This window comes from Syngnathus typhle, linkage group LG5 (genome assembly GCF_033458585.1).
Source record: "Syngnathus typhle isolate RoL2023-S1 ecotype Sweden linkage group LG5, RoL_Styp_1.0, whole genome shotgun sequence".
Classification (NCBI taxonomy): Eukaryota; Metazoa; Chordata; class Actinopteri; order Syngnathiformes; family Syngnathidae; genus Syngnathus; species Syngnathus typhle.
Window position 1 is genome coordinate 11,674,347 of NC_083742.1, and position 22,945 is coordinate 11,697,291.

The 22,945-nt window shown below is 42.3% G+C and overlaps 1 protein-coding gene across 5 annotated transcripts in view; it reads left to right on the top strand.

Moving 5' to 3' along the window:
* Positions 1-2,220: 2,220 nt before the first annotated feature.
* The window catches only part of wscd2 (WSC domain containing 2), a 45,089-nt gene continuing 24,364 nt past the window's right edge, over positions 2,221-22,945 (top strand). For 3 of the 5 annotated variants that reach the window (XM_061278940.1, XM_061278944.1, XM_061278941.1), the window contains exon 1: positions 2,221-2,680. The gene's annotated coding sequence lies outside the window, so the exon portion shown is untranslated. Of the gene's footprint in view, positions 2,681-18,256; positions 18,364-18,886; positions 18,936-22,945 lie in introns of those variants that run through there. The other 2 variants (XM_061278943.1, XM_061278942.1) reach the window with 2 other exon arrangements.

The following is a 22,945-nucleotide window of genomic DNA, read 5'->3' on the forward strand; positions in this document are numbered from 1 at the left end:
GCGTAAAATTGATCGACGAGTATGCTTGAATATCTTGTGCGCACTGGCTGCCTGCATGCCAATTGACTCTACGGGTAAATGCTCTTTAAAGATCGTTCCCAGTACAGTTGCTCTAAGACATTGATTTAATTGCAGAGACTGTCAGGGATGAGAGTGAAGGGGGCTGATTGAAGAGGCGCAGTTTGGACACAAGGAGATTTGTGCTGGAACAGAAAGGATGATCAGACCCACTCTAGAAATCCTGCGTGCAGCAGCAGCAGCCACACAGCAGCTGAACATCTGGAAGTGGGTTTGAGTGAGGTGAAGCAGATGCAGATGTCAGGATTAAAATCCAAATTCACAGCAGGCCGAATTAAAACCTCCCCATAACATAAATATTTTCAGATTTTTTAAATTTTTTGTAATACAGTTTTCTAAACAAGCTTGTTCGATGTGGACAAAATATTGGTCATACTTCCCATTATAATGTGGTTCAGTAAAGAACAATGGCAACCAATAACAAAGCACCAAAACAGCTAGAACAGTATTAGGAAGAGAATTTTAAATAGTTGTATTGGATTTCTTTAGGTTGTACAAATATCCCCAAGAAAGTGTTATAAAATATAACTTTAGTGAATGCTGGAAATAAAACACTTGCTCTGTCAAACAAACCTCCCACTTTTATTTCAGCAGTATATAAAATAAAAAAAACTGTAATGCTCAATGTCATCGGGTCTGATGTTATCTTTTCCATTGCTATGTTCCATTTTTACAGTGAGGCAGTCACCAGTTCCCAACAGACCAACAGACATTAACTGCGTTGGCAGGAGAGCTATTTCTTATCGCTCTATAATTTCCTTTTCAAATAGGTGAGCTCTTTTGGGTGAGTTGTGCATGAAAACGCTCTATAAACTGCAACTGATTATTCTCAAGCACACATGCAAAGCTCACTTCAGCTCACTTTCACTGTATTTTCAATCTTGCAGACCTTGCAAAAAGAAAATGAATACTTAGAATAATGGAAAAAAAAATACTTAAAGTGGGCTTTTTTATGTATTATGTATGTAAGTCAAGTGCATTTGAAATGTACTGTAAAATTTTTGAACTTTACATAAGTGCATGCGTAAGATAATTGCAATACATTTTAAGAATGATGTCAAAGGGGAGCAGGTTCTGCCTTGCTCAGTGGCACATTGGTACGATTTGCAAAGCAAACTGATTTCTCCGGCAATCATTTCATCGGCTGGTCTTGATCCCGTGTTACCTTTGATACCAAAACCCAGTCATTCTATACAGACTGATCTGTCAGTGTATTTTTGGATATTTTACCAAATCCTGTGCTGCTCTATAACCTTGAACATGAAAGTGTACAACATATTTTGTAACAGATAAGCCGCTGTGAACCTTCAAATGCGGTGTGTGCTGAAAATAAAAAAAGTGCACATCTACACCAACAGACTACTAGTGTGATAAATAGACTTGAACTTTTTTGTCACTTTAAGCGTGTGTGTTTATTTTCCAAGATAGGTGAATTCTGTGAATTCTGTTTGCGCAGTAAAAAAAAAAGAAGCTATGCTTAATGTTAGAGTGTCCTAATTTTTTTTAGAATCAAGTACAATAATCTATTTGCATTGAATTGTTTAGTTTCCATCCGTCCATCTATCCATCCGGCCGTCCATCCAGATCCATCCATCCGTCCATCCGTCCGCCCGTTCATCCATCCTTCCGTCGGTCCGTCCGTCCCAACTGTCCCTCCCTCCCTCCAACATGAATAGCCATGTTTGAGAATGGCGTTTGTGCATGCCAGTGAGAATCATGACCTCTGTGTGCCAAGTAAAATCTTGGTTTTAAAACTGCAAAGTTTCTTTCAATAATATCTAAGAATATAACCTCTGCCACTTGGATGAACACTTGGGCCTGCTACACTACTGTATTTTAACAATGTTGCTCATTAGGCTAATATGATGCACTTTTTTGAGATGGTACTTGATGGAAAAGGTTTTTCAATCACTACTACAAACTACTACTTTTTTTTTTTTTTGGTCATATCTGGCGTGTATTAGGAGACTCCAGCAACAAACACCGGTGAAAAGCACTACCCCTCTAGTTGTCCTTATTGATGTCATTTGCACATGGCCGGTCCCCACCAAATGAGTGTGCGCCGTTGCCAAACATGTCCCAGAAAGACAGTCCCAAAAGAGCCAAAGAGCGCACTAGCGCCCCTCAGTTCTGTTGTGTCTCTTTAAGTGCACCAGGCAGTGCTGTTGGTCCGCGTTTGGAGCGCTCCGTGCGGCGCTGCCTCTCCGCAGCGTTCGAGCGCTGTCCTTCAGCTCGGGCGGCCGACTGAAGCTCAAAAGCTCATCCCCACAGCCCGGGTCGCAACTACGCTGCGGCCGGAACAGATGACAGGGGTTGGGGAAGCGGAGGGTGGGTGGGCTGCCTGGAGCGGACAGGTGAGCCTGTGGGGGCCAGATTAGTTGGTGTCGCCCTTTCCGGGTGCTGGAAGCAGCGTGTCGCGGCACATCTGCGGTGCTGTAGATTATTGAAGAGCACTCTGACGGCGTTGGAGCAGATGGGATTGGGGAGAGAAACTACAGACGTTGCGAGCTGCCTGCTTTCCAGAGGGCATCTTGAGTTCCCCCAGTTGACGTGGAGATCTTGCCACAACAAACCAGTCTTCTGAAGCCTGTTCCCGACTCAGGTAAAATCTTCCGATCTTTTTTTTTTTTTCTTTCTTAAATCTAAATCGTATGTAGCTGACTTCGGTGCGCACTTTTAACGATGTTACAGAAGTGTGCAAATGCCTCAGATCATTGCTGGTAAATAGAACATTATAACTCAGACAGAAAGGGTATATTTTACTTTGGATGTTTTTGTGTCTGCGTGCACGCGCCCGTGCGTTGCAACTTGTTAAAGAAAAGCATGATGTATTCTTGTTCCACACATCTTTTTATTTATTTGAGTATTTTATTTCTGTAGAATTTCCCACTGACTTTAGTGCATTGAATGACAGATGTTTATGGGAATCCGTCCTTACAAGGCGCATATGTCACCAGTAGCTTAATCCAGTGATTCCCAACTGGTGTGCTGTGACATGACCAGAAAAAAAGAAAAAAGAAAAAAAAGAACCAACTTCACTTAATTGATCCTACGTGCATTATTTATAAATCACACCTACATTTTTGTCATCTATCTATCCCAGCAACAGGCATGAAATTTAAGAAAAATTAAATTCTCCTCCATTAGACGTCTGATAGACAACAAAGCCATGTATCCACCTGTTGTCATTCATACATAGAGAATGAAGATATCTAAATACCGTATTTTCCGGCCTATAAGGCGCACCGGACTATAAGGCGCACCTTCAGTGAATGGCCCATTTTAAAACTTTATCCTTATATAAGGCGCACCGGACTATAAGGCGCACCATTAATGCATCATGTCAGATTTTTAATCCAAATCAAATCATTCTCCATTTTATCTTTTTTATTTCAACTTCAGACGGAACAAATTACTTTATAATCATAAAATAATGATCCAAAGTCTTTTTGAGTCATGATTCATAGTCTTCAGCGGGCCACTTATGATTGATTTCATGACACAATGCTTTGGGCCAGTTTAAATTTAGGAATTTGGTCCATATATAAGGCGCACCGGACTATAAGGCGCACTGTTGGTTTTTGAGAAAATTTTAGGTTTTTAGGTGCGCCTTATAGGGCGGAAAATACGGTAAATTAAAACAAGATCATTATTATTTCAGTATTGGGACATGTGGACTGGTGGTGTGCTGTAAGATTTATCAAATGTAAATGGGTGTCTTGCCTCCATAAAGGTTGGGAAACATTGGGTTAAGATGCACACAGGAGAGTGGACCGTAATCATTTACTCCCAAGCGTGAAGGAGCTGAACCTCCCTGCTAATTTTTAACCAGTGGCAATTATGATGCAGAACACAACCCTAAACTAAACCTACATTTCCGCCTTTCATTCATTTTGTAGTTTAGAAGATTAGTCATCACATAGAACATCAGCCTTCTTTGTACTGTATGTGTCCACTTGGTCAGCTCATTGACTCCAACATGAGATATTCAAATGAGAAACATTGCAAGAGCCGTTCAAAATATTTTGATTGACACTATCAGTAAGATACTAATTTAATAATATATGTATTATTTTGACTGCGACCATAAATATATAACAACTCTGTATCATATTAGGAGGTGTTCCTTATGCTCCGCTCCAGTTATCGCACTGTTAATATGATGAACTATCAAATTCCTCTGAGTAGGATGCATTGCAATTCTCAACCGCAGTAAACTGCAAGCAGGGGTATGAAAAAAAAAAACTGTTTATGTCATAAATCTCAGCTAATATCAGTAAAAACTGAGTAGCAGTATAGTTGAATTTGTTTGTGTCCCACTGCAGACAAAAATGTGACAAACAGCAACTGGCGAGATGCCAGTCACTTTGCTGGCTACTGTTGAGGTGCCCTTGAGCAAGGCACCCCCTCGCAGTGGTGGTGCAGCACTGTTTGGGTTTTTTCCATTACTCTGAGTTTCTCCTTGCATGGCTGCCTTTCTGTGATCCCATGTTAAGATCCCCCTTAAAGGGTCATGTTCAGTATAATATAGAGTCTTCAGTATAAAGTTTTAATATATTGATGATATAAATAGCAATGTACTACATAAATAAAAGCGGTGTACAATGATGTATTCAATTCACTATAAAGACAATATATTTAAAGGTCAAACTTTTCCCCAGTTTTATGATTCCTGCTTGCTGTACAGCTCAAGTATTTCACTCTTGGGTTTTTGGTGTCGTATTTTGCATTTCATGGTGCCACGCATATTTTCAGTGGGTGACAGTGGGAGAATGCTGGCAGGCCAGTTTAGTACTCGCCCTCTTTTACTACAAAGCAACGCTGTTGTAACATTTGCCGAATGTTGTTTGGGATTGTTTCGCTGAAATAAGCAGTACGTCCCTCGGATGGCAGCATATGTTGCTCCAAAATCTTTCCGCATGAATGGCGCCTTCACAGATATGCCATGCCATGAGAACTAACACACCCCCATATCATCACAGATGCTGGCTTTTGAACTTTGCGCTGATAACAATCCAGATGGTCCTTTTTTGGCAGAGGACATGACATCAATTTGAAATGCAGAATTATCAGACCGCACTTTCCTCTTTGCAGCAGTCCGTTTCAAACAAGTTTGGGCTTGGACAAGAAAAAAATCCTCCAAAATAATAAGAATACAAACTTTGAATGAGATTTCCAAAGTGAGATGTCTCTTGACATGCAAAGGGAATGAAGGCTTAATTCGTTTTATTTAACCCATCCTGATGCTAACTTTTCCAGAATGTATATTTTGTTCTTTATTGACCACCTATTATGTCATCATCTGAATATTTGTGTAATGTTAACAGTGACATATTGACATGACTTCAAAACCACCTTGGCGTACGGCAACACCACACACAATCATGTTAATGATTTTAATGAGTGAATGTCTGCACACTCAGCAGTAGCCCCCCCCCCCCCCCCACCCCTCTCCCACCCCGTTTGTTCATTGTTTCAAATGGCCTCGCTATACTGTAGATCACCATATCGAACTCTGCACTCAGCGCTTTGTGCAAAACGCAAAGAAAGAGGTTTACGGGGGACTTTAAGAAAGATTGCAGGAGCGAAGAAATGGACTGATGAATGGCAACTAATTGGTCATGCTGCTGCTCTTTCAGCATTGGGGATGCCAGTAAATAAGAAGCATAGAGCACGACAGAGCCCTAGTTATACCGGTGGCGACACAGCGCTCGGTTCATCACTTCAACGTCCAGGCCGAGCCGAATTGATCAATAGCGGGAGTGTCACTGTTTCACAGAAATTATAGCTCCCCTCCTTGTTGCTCAGTGCTGTAACACCCCGCTAATGGAACTTTGAATCCCATTATAGCCTTATTAAGGTGCACAAATGTGCACAAATGTGCGGACACTCATTTGAGTGAAAAAAAAAAAAAAAGAATCACATGAATTGCACTGCTGGCAGGGTCTGTGTCACCCTGCTGGCTCCGTCCTCCCCGAGGCAGAGGTGAACAAGCGTCAGAGAAATATGCCAACTCTAAGCAATTCATATTTGTGGGCTGAAGAATGAGAGCGTGCTGTTCCCACTGCTGCTGTGAATAATCATGGTCAAAGTCAGAGCATTTTGCACCACCAGGAGCTCCCCTCTTTGCTATCACGACGAAAAAAGAGCTTCGGCCTCAACAATTATACGGCACATTTGGTGTTGAATTCGACGGGGGATCGAGTTTGGCTTCTGCTGCAGAGGAGAAGCCGAGACACTCCTCACCAACCTGAAGTCTCGCGTAGTGACGGGGTGGCTGGCAGCAGAGTGTGAAGGCTTTGAATTCCTCCAGAGCTTATCTTTTCATCCTCTCGGCGACCTCTTGGGGACGTGCTGTGGATCATATCCAATGGCCGCGGGCTTTGAAGATGGCCGGAGGAGCTGACAAGAATTAGACTCTGCTTTCTAGTCCCTGCCATTAAAGTGACATGACAAAGGTGTCATTCGAGTTGCGTGTCTGCCGGATAGTGCGCTCGCTCCTGATCCTGTATATCAGCATCAGGAAAAAGGATGTCAAGATCCTCATTAGAACCAGTACAGAAATAGCCTGGCATTAAATACTCTGCTTTAACAGTCGGTGACGCATGGAACCTCTCAGACGCTTGATAATGTCAGACGTGCAAAAAGCAAAATATCACATTAGTCAGCTGAATTAAGCATTTCACTGTAGCTTGTTTTCCTCAAAAAGGCACCGGCTCTCTCTGAAAAGAGGATAATCTTTCAAACACAGTTATCGCTTCACAGATCCAAGGAGAGGGTCAGCCTTGCTGCATGCACATCTCAGACAGATTTTCAGCTTATGGAAGGATTATTCACAACACTAGACCTTTTCTTCTTCTTTGTCTTTCTTTTTTTTTTTTTTTTCCTCTTCAGTTTTTTTTTTTTTGGTTACAGAAAACACCCCCAGATAATCACTGCCTTCACAGGTGGTAGGGAAATGCCAAGTGTTTTGGGGCAAGATAATAACTCCTGGCATGTATATGTCAAACATGTCAAATTAATCTTTGTTGAACACTTGATCGAGTCCCGATAACAGGTATCGGTACTGATTCCATTACTAGTTTTATTTGACATTATCCGGACTCTATTGTGGGTATTTTTTAGATTAGAAACTTGAAATTAGATTGCCATTAATTTCATGCAATTCAAAGGAAAATAACTATACTGGATTGTAAAGGTCTTTCTGAAAGACTATTTGACATTGATTTTCGGGAAATGTTATGAATCAAAATTACTAGCGGTATCAGTGCTTGGTGTCGGTATATGGGAAATTGCGCTTCAGCCACTTTGGCGTCCATTACAACTTCAGACTATTTTGCTCAATACAACACTGCTAGTAAAAGAGGAGCTGAAAAGATTCAGGAATATTCCCACATTCCATTGTTAAAACAATATGGTGAAAACAAAGAACGAAATCTTTGATTGGGGCTGTTTGCAGAAGATTGCTTCGCAAGAAAATAGAATTTACCCACTTGTTACTCCTTTTACTCAGATGAAATATATACCAAGGAGAGTATTAAAAATACACTTGGATGAGAACGAGAGGACAAGCAGTTGGTGTGTGTGTGTGTGTGCATGTGGTATGGGCACAGTATTCAAATTACAGTCTCCGGCTGTTTTTGCGGTGTCCTTGTGAATGGGGATTGTTTTAGAAATGTTGTTGCGTTTACGGAGAAAAAAAAAAAATCTAAACTCTTGTTTTTACTGCATTGTTCTCGTGTAAACAAGCCCTCGGTCAAACTTCCGTCCCAATAACCAATGGTGTTTTTTTTTATTTAAATAGAAGTATAGATTTTGCCTCTGGCCTTCCCCTACAATTATGAAGTATAATTGACTTTAAATCGTTACTCATTAATACTATTTCCTAGCAATAAATTTCTATTTGTTTACAAGATGTCTCGTGTAAAGTTTACTAGTCTTGAAACTACCTGAACACTATTCTTTTAGATGAAGCAAAAAAAAAAGGGATCAAATTTCATCCAGCCGTCCGGGTTTTATTTTGTATGTAGTTAGATTTCACATTTTGTTACCAATAATGACTGAATAGCTAAATAGATACTGCAGGTGAAGCTTTCAGGCGTAGAATTGCATCCTGCTGAGGGTACAGATGTTGTCTTATTCTGTCAGGTCTGATATGAAGAGAGGATAATGTAGAGGACTCTGTGTGTGTGTGTGTGTGTGTGTGTGTGTGTGTGTGTGTGTGTGTGTGTGCGTGTGCGTGTGCGTGTGCGTGTGTGTGTGTGTGTGTGTGTGTGTGTGTGTGCGTGTGCGTGCGTGCTTGCGTGTGCGCGCGTGGGACTGAAGCAACATCCTGCTCATCGTCTGGCACACAGCCTTTTCAAGACATGTAGGGAAACAAATATTGCACCAAGGGTGCAACATAATAGCCTTTTGTCTGTCAGATGCCAAAAAAGTGAATTCATTGACCTTGCCTTCCGCGTTTTATTCACAGTTATTTTCTTGGAAATGAGTCATTTTAACAACGCGCCTGACTGTGGAGGTGTCGAACTAGCATACATTGCATCATACTTACAACTGTTTTTCTCATCTTCTTATTTTAGTTACCGTATGTGGCTTAATAAGAGAAGCAAAATACTATAAGGGCACCTCTGAGTCGTATGTTAGCGAGTGGTCACACATCGTTGCAGTCTACAGCCGCAATAATAAGCACATTGGTAAATGAATTGCCGTCTAGAAATGTTGACAAACAACTGTGATATGATGCAATAACAAATGTGCAAACAGACGATATCTGTAGATACCCTAATGTGATGCTTGATCTGCTTAAACCAAATCACTAACTGAATATGGACTACATTTAAAACAGCATTGTCATATTTGTAAAGAGAATGATTGTAAGTTTGTACTGGTGTTGCTATTTGATCATTTTTGTGTGTAAAAAAAAAATCTTAAATGGGGAAAAACACTCAAATGGCTCTTCCAAGTTCAACAAAAGGGCACTTAAAGTCTCAGATGGGTCATCAACGCTGGCATATTTTCATTCTCATTCAAGTAGGCGGTGGTCCAGTAGAGCCAAATCTGTTTATTTGTGCAAGAACAAGGTGACAGGAGGAGGTGTGATAGTAATTGAGCAAATGGAAAAAGGTGCCAAAGAAAAGTGGGCAACCAGTGCATGTAAAGTGACACAGCCGCCGTGTTGAGCAGATGACCTTGAGACGATGCCAGTTGCTCAGATTAGCACATCACACTGTAATTGCTCACCTCGAGAAGCACACTCCCTTGTCCTTTCTTCAATAGGATCCCTGCCTCACAAAAAAGGCCTTTGTCGGTGTGAAACAGCTGGGCTCTCTTCTGTGTACCTGCTGCTCCATTCTGGCAACGGCAAATTCCTCTAATAAAGATTTGGTTAAGTGACTCCCCTGTTAGGAACTGGGGCCATCAAATCTTGCCAAGACTCATTTGTCTTTGACTAATGGGCTTTCTTTCAAAAATATTGGCCAAACGTGTAACACTAGAAATTACAGCACCCCGCTGTTACAAAGTTGACATGCTGAAGAAAAAAAAAGAAAGAGAGAGAATTAAGACGCATATATAATACATCACATTTGCTCGCGCTCCCTTGACATCATGTAAATATGCCGCTTGGGGGCTGTGAGCAGCACATGGCTAACAGTAGAGCTTATTACTTACTCCTTATGAGGTGATGTTGTGATAGGACCATTGTCGCATTTCTCATCTTATGTGATTGAAGAAAAAGTGCACCGATTTGGAACAGGTAAGTATTTGGGTTTAGATACCTAACCTGTTTCGAATGAGGTGCACATTCAGTTCTTAGATTAATTCGGTGAGAAGTAGTGCTGCTGCTGCTAATTCAGCATTCAAGAATACATTTCTTGATGCACATGAGATGTAAATTCTGATCTCTGGGCCGCCACTGAACCAAATGTCAGGCCAATGAAATCGAAACTGATTTCCAGAGAATTTTAGAGTGGATACGAGAGCGTCCATATCGAGGAGGAGCCAAGCGGTGCTCCCTCCGCTTCGAGACCACCGCTTGCTCCGGGCGGCTTCCGTTGATCTATAAAAACACATCCATCCGTATTTGGACAGCAGCGTGAGAAAAAAGACATGTTTTTTGCTCTAAAGAGGATGGCAGGAGATGTTGACAGGGGCTGTCTTAACAGTACAGCAGAAGGAGCCCCAGTGTGACAAAGAATCAGACGGCGCAAATCAGCCAAACAGCCCCCCCCCTCATCCAATGGTCTGCCACTACCCACCCACCTCTGCGTCTGTCAGTTGCAGCTTCAGATCTCCTTTCAGTCTTCTGGGCCCTAATTGGGCTGTCACACTAGCTGGAGAAATTTGTCAGGTTGCCGTGAAATGGACAAGTTGGCTAAATCAAGATGTGTATCTGTAACCCCCCACACCCTCAAAGTAGAAAATGAGATTATGGTTGTCCTCGCTCATTTCTGCCCTTTGAGGAACTATGTTTGGTAACTTAAGGTGGGCCGAAATGGACCCCGCATGCCTCACTTGGAGATGCACACAATTTCTCTTATCAAATCAGTACTGACAATAAGAAAAAGTCTGCTCTGGCTGTTTCATCAAATCCAAAGTAATTCAAATCAAAAGATAACAAAAGTCAAATGTGTGGCTAAGGTCATGCGATATTTCTTCCCATGAGAAATAATACAAATAGAAATAATCAGTCAAGTGTCCTCATAAAACCTTGAATGACTATCCGAGCATTGTCTTAAATTGGCTCAAGGAGACCTGAAGAATAAAAATGAAGGCAACCACTCCACCGTAATATGAATATGCTATTGTTTGCAATCTCCCCACGTGGACTTGACAGTCTTTTCAGACTCCCAATCTTCACAAAGCTCACTCATCCCCGTCGGTACTGGCTCTGGTACTGAAATACTTGGGAGCTCTGGACACCCCAGTCTGATCTCAGTGGCCTCAGTCAGACATTAACTATATGAAGCATGGAAAAAAGCGACACTGTACAGTGATAACAATTAACCGAGTGACTCGTGCAACAGAAATGACGACGTGGATCGACCGACTGGAGGCAGGACTTTGCACAAGGCAGGCACCTGGGAAAAAAAACAATTGGTGACCTACCGTGGAGGGTTTTGCACATTTGCAAACACTGTGTGTTTATCTGTTGTTAATCCTGCTGCTTTTGCCCATTGATCACATTCCCACGTTTTTGACGAGTGGTGTCTGGGTTGTGTGCTGACTTAAAAGTGTCACTTCTGCTCAAACTATTCAAGTGCTTCGGCTTTATAATGTTCATTATAAATCATTGTAATGGGTGCCAGTGGCTCATTTTGTGTGTTGCTTGAGGAATGGAGGGTGGCAGGTTCACAATCCATATGGGGATACACAATAGGGAAGTACTGGTTTACTACTTGAGTACCGCATAGGTGAGCAAGGCACCAAATCCCTGTAGTAGTTTCATCTCAAAGATCAGAAAAATACTAAAATAGAGTTTATTTCTTGAAACAATATGGTAAAAAGCGATCATTTGGAATTTCCAATGTAGTGATCCATATAGGGTGAGAGCACAGTTCCTAGTTACCATCGGCGTTGTGGTTATGAAAATGCAGTCTGTTGATGACTCCAGGCCCAGTTATTGCATCCCCTAGGATTTAATTTGCAAAGATTCTCAACAGAAATAGAGGCTTGTCTATTCTTCTGCGCTTAAAGTAAGAGGTTGTTACTTTTAGGTCGAGCAATACATGTTGCTCTGATAATTTCGTACGCTGGCAGCATCAAGCAGGATGAGCGCCTAAAGTCGATCCCTTTATCAGCTACTTTTGTGGATCTGCTTGTAAGCACAGCACACGCATGAGCTCCTCCGCCGCCTTAACATTCTCCATCTGTCAGTTAAACTGCTCGGGCTGGTGCTGATGTTTGGAACATGCAGTAAATGAAGCACACCTGGTCAGCCAAGAGCACATTGCCACATTGTCAGCTCTCATCGCCTCCGCTGTCTGGGTGAGCGAGCAGATGTCTTCCCCAGGTTGCTGGCGGCGATGGCTGAGCTCAAGCTCGGCGCTCATCACTTCGCTGACCCCCGAGTCAACCCTCTCCTCAGTCAGCCGCCGGAGCTGCACGGTTACACCGAGGCTAAAACGCTCACTGCTGTTTGCCTTGTCTCATGTGGCTTTGCGGACCTTAATGTAACGCTTGGGTAGGTGGGAGTTGCGCTTGTTTTCCCGACCCATTAACACCATCATGGAATTCTGCTGGCGCTTTTTTCTTTTTTTCAAATGTCATTTCTCGATTAGTGGAACTTCTTTATGTTCCCCCTGCTTTTTGTTTCTGTATGTTAGGTGTTATTTTTATCTAGTGAACTCAGCGGCAGAAAAATCCAGTCTGCCCTTCACAGATAACAAGGGCGCTCAAGAACACAGACCTCAACCATAGCTTAAACGCGAGTCACCCACAAAATCGATACACTATATGAAGTGCTTTGGCCGTAGAATAATTTTCAGGTTGGGATGAATAAATTCCAGCGTGTTGTTTTCGTTTGGCTCTTCCAATAAGATGTCACAAGCGTAACAAATTACAGTTTGACGTTTGAGAGTGATATGAAATGTAAAAAGGGATTTTTCATGCGGAGTGACACAAATTCAGCATCCGGATTAAACCGCCGTAATCGTGACAGCATTAACCAGGCATACACATATTTCGTTCAAATACGTCAAACAACAAAAGTTTTCCTCATCATTTGAATATCATTACTATCAGGCATCTCACCAGTCATTTCAGTGGAAAATCCTTGCATGAAAACCTCCACATCATAAAAAATCCAGGCACAGACAGGAAGGTGCATACTGATAAGTAAATACCTCCATGACAGCGTCACTCACGCCCAGTGTTGGCAATCTGTAGCCGCCTCATAATTGGATTCGATTACGATTCAGAGATTCTCAGACATCCAGGTCATAGTAATCCCCCAAGGTTGATTTAAGGCAACTGGATTCCTGCTTCTTTATTCTTAAAGGCTGCAGCAACAACAACAATGCACTATTGTTGACCTCGCCCTGGGGACACACCCACTGAGAAAACTCCTCCCCTAAAAAGTGTTTAGATGAAAAGGTGAAACGTCTTCAACAACCAGGAGAAGTCAAGCAGCCTCAATTCACCCTTTGCGGATTCAGAGCGCTACAAATCGATTTGTGACCAAGATCACAGCATGTCAGTGCAGCTTGCAATTTCTTACTGTGTGACAGCTCTTACCACAATGAGTACTTTTAAAACGGTTATACGTAAAACATTTTATACAAGTGATGGCTCTGGATTTTTTTCCTCCCTTCTACTCTTGGTCAGAATTCTTCAGTTTTGTATTGGATGTGAACATGTAACTTATGTATGTTCTGACCAGTTTAATTTCCCTAATTGTCAGATAATGACAATGTCTTGGTTACCTTGGAAATATAAATGTTGAACAGAGGCTGTGATTTACCGAAGTCAAATTCCTTGTTTGGCACGCTAAAACATGGCGAATAAAAACTCTTGAATCTTGAATCTACGTGATGGATTGGTATCGACAAACTCTTTTTTTTCGCGGGCCGCAATGTAGTCATAGCTTCTTTCGGAGGGCCATTATGACCGTCAATCCAAATAAATGTATGAGCACCTCATGTTATATCCAGTAAAAGCTACAAAACAAACTGACAAATAACTCGTTTTCAAATCAGACAAGTAAGAACTGGTCAAATGTTTTTAAAAAAAGAAGATATTATTAAAAGTGAAGACAATTTGCAATTCTAGCAATGACACACACATTTGATGCACAATTTATCTTTGCGGGCCACATAAAATGATGTGGCGGGCCGTATCTGGACCCCGGGACTTGAGTTTGACACCTGTGGTATAGACCGTTTCATGTTCTTCTGTCATGTATTGCAATATTTTTTGATCAGTTACTCGAGGTCATGGTCACTGTGTCACTGTGTAGCTGCGTTCTGATGTTTTTTACATGTAGATGTGTTTTCCAGCTGCAAGCTTCTGGTAGCTAATAAATCGACGGGTCTTGCTGGCTTGGAAGAAAGAACACCTTCATGTCTTGAGGACTGGAGAATTGGCAGGAGCAAGTCACTTTCTATTTTCAGAGCTTTTATCTTCTCCTTTATAAATGTTTTTTGGGAAAAAAAAACCCCAAAACAGTATTTAAAAAGATTCAACAATCGCCCATTCCTCTAACAAAATTGCACAGTGGGAAAAATCAACAGAGAAGCGTTTTCTTGGATGTCTCCCTTTTAAAAAGTCAAGTTTTCACGCTGTTGTCACCATCATCTTCATCCTTACGATCAATCTTGAACAGCTTCCCTATCTCGCAAACGCACTCGCGCGTCTTTTTTTTTTGTTTGCTTTTGAGATGTTGTTCCGTGTTGCATCAGAGCAACGGTGAGCCGCCACCGCGTGTGCTCGTCATATTTTATTCATCATAGCAGGGGCTGCGGCACCGAGGCTTGCTCCTTCTTCCTGCCAGCTCAAAGTAGGCAGCTGTCAGAGAGCCCAAATCCCCAGATGCTTTGCCCATTTTACCTCGACATCACACAAAGGCACATTTCATCGCATGCACCTCTGTCACCGAGCGCTTCCCATCATTGCAGAAGTGACCCTTTCTCAATTTCCCTTCACTCTTCAGCTGCATGTGGTAACCTTTTACACTTTGAGGTCAGATCCTACATCCAACTGCACCCAAAAAGGTTCTTCCACTTGCCCATTTTTCGATAAGGAAAAAAGGCAGGAAATGAATGAACGGCTTGAAAATAGGCCGAGGCACAAGTCCACCTTGAATACATTTCTGTTCCACGTCGAGTCGAGCGGTGCCGGTGATTTTGTCATTTCCTATCGAGATGATGGTGCTGCAGTGAATGACAACGGCAACTTCTGAAGCACATCAACAGTTGACTAAAAATAGGATAAACATGCAGCGGGGGCTTCTAATGATGATTATTTTTAATTGGAAAAGATTTGTTGACAACTGGCCTCTGGTGCTGCTCGACCTTCATGAGCAGATTAGCGTGAGGCTGATGAGGCCGCATGCTTCGGTACACATTCTGCGCGCCATATGAACAACGCATGCACACACACAGGCACACACGCATGCACACACATAGACGTTCCTCAAACAAATGCATTCGGACCACTGCACTGTTCCCTGCGTCATCGAGCACAGTGAGCATCCCAAACAGCGCGCTGGTTTGAGCACGGCGCTGAGTGACAGACGAGCTGGCAGCTTTCACGCCAGGCTTTCTTTCTGCTTATTAAAATGAAATAATATCATCGACTTTGCTATTGGTTTTATTATGCTGCTCAACTTTTACTTCTGTCCAACATCTTTTAGTTTTGGATGCAGTTTTAATACAGAGTCAAATCCTGGTCCAGAAAGTATAAAACCTGCCACAGTTTAGATTTAGCCATGGGTATTTCTAATTAGCTCCACGGCTCGTTTACCTACCAGTCGATTAGTAGCACCTTTGGCTAAAGCCAAATTGCGGCAGGGTTTCTACTTTATAGACCTGGATTGGACACCCCTGTTTAAAGCGCTGTTTTGTTGCAATCTGCAAATGTTACTAAAACAAACAACAAGAAGCACTGCAGGCTAATGCACTTATGCAAGTGTTAAAAGTGTTTAAATTTTCATTATTCTGTTTTCAGGCTTTTTTTCTCTGCCTCGCTCACACCATTCATTTGAGATAATCACAGACAAGGAATGTAAACAAAGAGTCAGCGAAGAGTGCAACGTGCAACAGGTCCTCGACAAAATTGTTATTTCCTAGAAAATAAAGACTACTCGACTGTTTAATTAAAGCCAACTGTTAAGTGTGCTCCATGCAGAGACAGCAGCTTGCTGTTTAATGATCCTGTATTGTCTGAAGTGATCCTAGCATGTAGTGTTTAGGATTAGGATTCCCCCCCCCCCCTTTACCCGAGACATCGTCTTTATTAACGACTTGAATCCTCGTCTTTATTGATCTGGGCTTATCTGATTCGCAAATGATGCCCGCTGGTCAAAACCCTCAACAACTAAGTGGTTATCAAACCGCACTCGCCCAACAAAGCAAAAAGACCATTTGCAATTACTTTTTTTTTTTTTTTTATCTCGTTGGAAATTGATTCAGCTGTTTAAGAGGAGGTTCTGCACTCACAGCGGTGGTTATGAAACAGAAATGTCCCCTGCAAGCGGCAAGTGAGGTTTAGTCAATACTGATCACTTCTAATGCAACGAGCCTCATCTTGGCACCTTTTCATTTCACCGCGGCTCTCTCCAGTGCTTGCGCGGCACTTTACCTCCCGCTCATCTACCCCAAATGGTGGGAGCTTTTTAAGACTTATGCGCAATCTTCCTTTCATTCCTTTTCAAGTATGGACCGTCTAAATCAGGGGTGGGCAAACTTTTTGACTCGCGGGCCGAACTGGGTTCTAAATTTGGACCGGAGGGCCGGACCAGGAGCAGATGGACGTAGGCGTTGTGTGAAGTCATATAAGCGACCTGTAAAGGTCATTGCATAAAAGATCTTGGCCTTTAGTAGGTAGTAATGTATGGATATTCCAAACAAGTTTTTCGAAAACAAATGCATTTATTAACAGCATTAAAAAAAAAAAAAATTCACTAAAAAACTGCTATCAGTGATTCTCATAAAATACGACACTGTTATTATGAATAACAATCTCCATCACTTCAATGCCTGCAGGTCAGATTAATGCAGTGCTTCTCAAATAGTGGGGCGGGCCCCCCTGGGGGGGGCGTAGTGCAATACCAAGGGGGGCGCGGGAACATGTTTTTCTTTTGGCTGTATTAGATTAAAGCAGTGCTTCTCAAATAGTGGGGCGCGCCCCCCGGGGGCGCGGTGCTATTCCTGGGGGGGCGCGTGTGACCCTGGGGAACAGGCTTTTTTTTTGGCAGTACTAGAATAAAGTGTAATTGCGAATCTTCACAGCAGGGGGCAGTGGCGCTCTCATTGTTACTACTGTGACGTTTGCGACAGTGCAACATTTTACGACTTACAAGACAAGTTAGGATAGTCACGGTGGGGAAGGGGGGGCGCGAATAGTTTTCTTCTTGCTAGGGGGGGGCGTAACAGAAAATAATTGAGAAGCACTGGATTAAAGGGTAATTACACATCCACTGCAGTAGGTGGGGGTGGCGGTATCACTGGAAGAGTATTTGCTCTACAGCAGCACTTTGAATCTGTTCTGTTACAGACTAAAAAACACTGTTATTAATAAAGTTATTCTTTATTGTAAGTTGATCTTTCTTTTTTTTTTTCCTTTAATGTTAATAACATGGGGGGGCGCAAAATGTTTTCTTCTTCCTAGGGGGGGGCGTCACAGGAAATAATTGAGAAGCACTGGATTAATGAAAGATGTTTATCTTATGAGATCACATCAAACGGCAAACATTCTGACCAAATATATCATCTTGAAGAATCGGTGAAAGCATACATCCAAATAAAGTAATCAAAACAGCAACACGGTGAGGGGTATCTGAAAATCAGAGCAGAGTTTTAACTCGCAAACACCTGGTAACAGAGGTGAGGACGTCGCGAACGTCGAGCCAAATTGGTCACTCTTTTTTTAACATTCGGCACTCACTTCTTTTCTTCTGGCCACTCATTTTAACGGAAGGATTCCAGGGGAAGGTTTGTGGGTGGCTTTAGCGTAAAACGGTATCTGAAAGCTCAGCGCGCGAATTGCAAGAACGCCGTCGTCACAGCTCACGCTCTAAATTCGGGGCTGATACAAATAGAGCGCGAGTGCGCCATGTCCGTACTACTGAGTACGTACACGCACTTGTGAGTGTGCACCGAGCTTTCCGACACGGCTTCCGGTAGTAAATGCGCAGGCGAGCGCTTCCCCATCTACTGGGGAAACGCAATCATTGCAGTCAATATGACCAAAAAAACGTTTTAATAATACAATTTATTCAGGGTTGGCGGGCCGGATTAAACGGTCCCGTGGGCCGGATGTGGCCCGCGGGCCGTAGTTTGCCCACCCCTGGTCTAAATGAAAGTAAAGGGCTGAGTTGCACGTCAGAGATGCTCGAAGATTCGGCCATCTCCTTAAACACTCTCAAGCCGAGTGGGTGCTCGATCACCTAGGAGCTGGAGCCGTTTTACAGTAGAGGGCCTTCTTTCTGTCCGCTTGCACCAAGGAGCATGGGGCTGTTTTTTCCCTTCTCGCATTGGTCAAACTGAGAAGAGGGGGGTGGTGGTCATGTGATACATCTCCCTCTGAGAATTCTTTCTGCTGCAACACTGAGGCTACTCGAGTATAGTAAGCTGTTTCTGTTCTTAGTGAAGATCCTTTCAGTTATGATTCTTACCAGAAATGTTTGTTGGTCGCTCCTCAAGTGGACAGAAGGATTCTAAGAAATCTTTATACATTGCTACACTTGTCCTTGTTGGTAGTGAGATGAGCACACAATACACGGTGACATTTGTGAAAATGTTGTCTGTCTCTCTCTGTCTCTCTCTGTCTCTCTCTGTCTCTCTCTGTCCCTCTGTCTCTCTGTCTCTCTGTCTCTCTGTCTCTCTGTCTCTGTCTCTGTCTCTCTCTCTCTCTCTCTCTCTCTCTCTCTCTCTCTCTCTCTCTCATTTGCTCTCTCTCTCTCGCTCTCTTTCAGACAAAAACTGAGCTTCCAAAAGGCTTCTAAATTTTCGAGAATGTCCGTTTTTGCTTTAAAAAAAAAAACGTACTTGTGCAAATGATGACATAAGCCGGTCTACAAGGCTTGGCTTTGTGCGCCAGCAAACTTGCAATAGTTCTTGTTTGTCAGTGAGTGGGATGGTTGTTCAAACAGATCCGGAGCACGAGCTGCATTCAAAGATGAGCAGAGAAGTTGAAAAGTATGTAATTGTCTATTTTTGCCAAGGAATTTTTCAACAACTCTTCTCAAGCCTTCATGTTGTTTTCACATCTGTTTCAGTAAGGTCGCCCTTTTTTTGTGTGCATAAACTACCCATACTGAGACAATGTTGTCTGCAAATCTTTACCACAACATGGAACGTATTATTCATGATCTATTCGCTGGTCGAATTTGTCTGTAATGAACGTTTTAACCTCAGAATACATAGTTGAAAGGTACCTCCAGAAAGTTCCATGCAGAGGCATTTCCTTTTTCCAACTCTTTCCTTGTCAGCCTGACCAAACAAACATTTGCTGAGACCCTTTGCAATCCCCTCTTAAATCCACTCGAGCAGAGAGGCCTGCCATTTGCAGCATAACTGAGCTGGGAGAATTTGCTTTTAATTAATGCCCAGATCCAGTGCGCTTAGTTCAGGTGGGAGAGGAGAGGGGGCGAAAGGTCTCTTTGGATAAAACTGCTAATATTCTGTTTGGCCATGAATGAGGAGCTTTGTTCATGGTGAATAGCGGAAGACATCATTTGATCTCCTACTGATGGTGCCTCGGCTGCAGAATAATTGCTTCTTTTATAAAGCCGTTTAAGAGGCTCGATTCAAGTGATTGTTTGTCAAATGGGCATCGATGTGGATCGAGGGCAGGGAGGTGTGGCAGTCACTCAAGGGGCATGAAATCCTGGAAGAGACTATTTTAACTTTCTCTTGCCGCTTTGTGTGTCATTAGCAAGGATGCTGATGCTATTTTTCGGGAACTGATAACTTCTACTTTTTTGCCTTGCCTTGCCTTTTTTTTTTTTTTTTTTTTTCCGTGGCCCGATTGAACTTTGCGCCTGCAGGCACAAAGAAGCTATTATATTGTCCATGTCGGTTACAAATTACTGTTTAATGGAGAGGCATCCTGACCGTCAATCACTCTGTTACAAAGCGGTAGCTTAATGCTTCTGTGCAGCGGTCAAAGAGGGGGATTAGATTATTTTTAGAGCCTTTAACTTAGTACCTCTTTCAGTGTAAAAGGTCACCACCGATCTTAATGGACCATTGAGTATTATCAGGATTACAATGAGCTCTTCTTCGTGCCATACCGGGTTTAATTTCTGAGCTTGCTAGACTGAGTTTAAATTGTCTTTCTGTGATTTGTTCATCCTCTGCATTGCAAAAATGTACGAATATTTGAATGACCCTAAGGCTTTGTGGATTCAACACTGGAATCATTGTAGGACCACGAGAGAATTTCGATAAGAATTTGTGTGTGGTTTCCAAAACGTTGCAAAAGAAAACAGTTACGAGAATTGTTCATCTGTTGCATTATTACCGTAAACTGCCCGACTGGCAACAGTGTCAAAGAGCAGGACAGAAAAGCCTTTTGTTTTTCCACCATATGTTTAGGACTCAACTTTGCTTGCAGGCTCTTACTATAAAACACGAGTGGAGCCACTTTTTAGTTTAGCACCGCGGTGTCGAGTGTATCGACACATGACAGCAGAAATGTTTCATTGTGCTTGTTTATTTTGTCAGTATCAGTGTGAGCACGCCCATTTTAAGCAGCCTCTACAGGATTGGCTCTACAGTTGCTGAAGAAGTGATGAGAATATTTTTAGGAGTTTTGATCTCAGGTTTTGGAGCGCAAACTATGTCAGAAACTCCTGGGACGAAACATCTCTGTGGTTTGTGATGTTGGCATTCAGCTCGATTGTTGAGTCCTTTGTGAAAACGTGTAAATATGTGATGTTTTACTCACAGATTGGGCTATTTTCTTTTCTTTGCTTTCGGGAGCACAACTGTCAGAATCAGGTAGTTCAGATAATGTTACAATCACAACCCTCGATGGGATTTTTATCGTACTTGCACAGTTGTGTACATTGAACACACACACGCACTCGTGGAGCGTGGTGGATCTTTAATCTGAAATAAATCAAAAATGGAAAATGGCACACTTCAAATATTGCCCCATTTAGCTCTCAGCAATCAAGTCATTCAGTTGGCGGTAATGTGACAAACAGAACTATTTATGTGTTTGGTAGAGAAGATGAAAGCGATATTCTACTGTTGAATAACAATTACCATGACAGACTCTGGAGTGGAGGTGCATGCGGCAAACGTTTCCTTAATCTTCGGTTTGCGAGTCACATTTAATGAAGAAGCGCAAAAGCACATCAAAGCTTGAAAAAAAGCTTTTTACAATGTGTCACCATATCGAAATTCTTGAAAAACATTGACTGATGTGTTTCCTTTTGAGTAGCCACCAACAATTAAGCATATCAGGCATCAAGCCAAACCCTAATGGAGGCACACACTGAGATCAACCATTTGTTTAATTAAAGTGGCTTGCACGAACGAGGGGAGCCAAAAGTGGAGCTCAATAACTGTAACTTGGTGATATTTCCCAGAAAGACACATTGGCATTGCGATCGTGTTGTTGTGGGAAGCAGCCATGTTCCCACTTCCCGTATCAGGGGTCAGGCACTCCGTCGAGCAACCATCTGCGCTCAGTGAGACACTTGAGCACACGCTTGGCATCCAGCTGTTTGCTCACGTTTTATTTTGACATTTGCAACGGCTGCCTCTTGTTTGGAACGCAAAGTGTTTTGTCTTACCGGAACCACAGTTCCGATTTAGATGGCTCGGCTGTAATGCCAAGTTAGTGTTACAAGCTCACGGGACAAATAATACAAAATGAGCTCAATTAAATCATTGTGTGGTGCTTTTGATGATGAATCCATTTTCTGCATTTGAATGTGAACATAAACGCCACACACGTCTTTGAAGTAGGAATGTGATCTTCATTGATATTTGATTTGATAAAACATGCTTATGTGCATTGGATAGCCAAACATTGGCTCGGAATGGAAAGACACTCCCAAGGGTAAGGAAAAGGGTCAAGACTGTGGAAGCTGCACTTTTAACTCTTCTACTGCTGGGGCGCTGAAGACACACTATATGCCACAGTCATTCATCACCCGCCTATGTGTTGCAGCCTGTCTCGCTGATATCTCTCACCTCAAAAGATTCTCATCATAGCTGCGTAACTGCGTGTGAACCCGCTGATGAATTGAAAAGAAGAGGAACATAGTATGCAAACTGCTCATTACGTTACTTCAATATAATATACCGTATTTTCCGGACTATAAGGCGCACCTAAAATCCTAAAATTTTCTCAAAAGCCGACAGTTCGCCTTATAGTCCGGTGCGCCTTATATATGGACCAAATTCCTAAATTTAAACTGGCCCAAAGCATTGTGTCATGAAATCAATCGTAAGTGGCCCGCTGAAGACTATGAATCATGAATCAAAAAGACTATGGATCATTATTTTGTGATTATAAAGTCATTTGATGCATCTGAATTTGAAATAAAAAAGATAAAATGGAGAATGATTTGATTTGGAGAAAAGATCTGACATGATGCATTAATGGTGTGCCTTATAGTCCGGTGCGCCTTATACAAGGACAAAGTTTTAAAATGGGCCATTCATTGAAGGTGCGCCTTGTAGTCCGGTGCGCCTTATAGTCCGGAAAATACGGCAACCTAAAGAAATTGAGAAGATGAGTAAAGGTGGACTATCAATTCAAGCCATAGGCCAAAAATCTGCTCTGAAGAAGAAAATAAAATACTGATGTACTAAGTAACAGATGTCAAATAGATGACAATAGCTAACGACAGAAACATTTTGCTCTAAAGTAAGACTCCTACAACAATCCTCACAAACAATTTCCAGAGAGTGAAAATAGGCAAAAGCAGTAATGTTCCAAAAATGAAAACCTCTCATTAGCAAGCAGAAAGCAAGGCCAGACTATCTGTTCCAATACATGAGCTTACGTAAAATGAGGTGCTTCAATTGTATATCATCTGATGCAGATATGTAGCTATATCAGGGCAATAAAAATTGAAAGAATCTCCTGTGGCATTCTCATCTTTTTATATTAACCTCAAAGTTTCTTAGTCTACAGCAAGATTTATGAAATTGTCCTCACTGTAAATAAAATGTAGAAGGGGAGT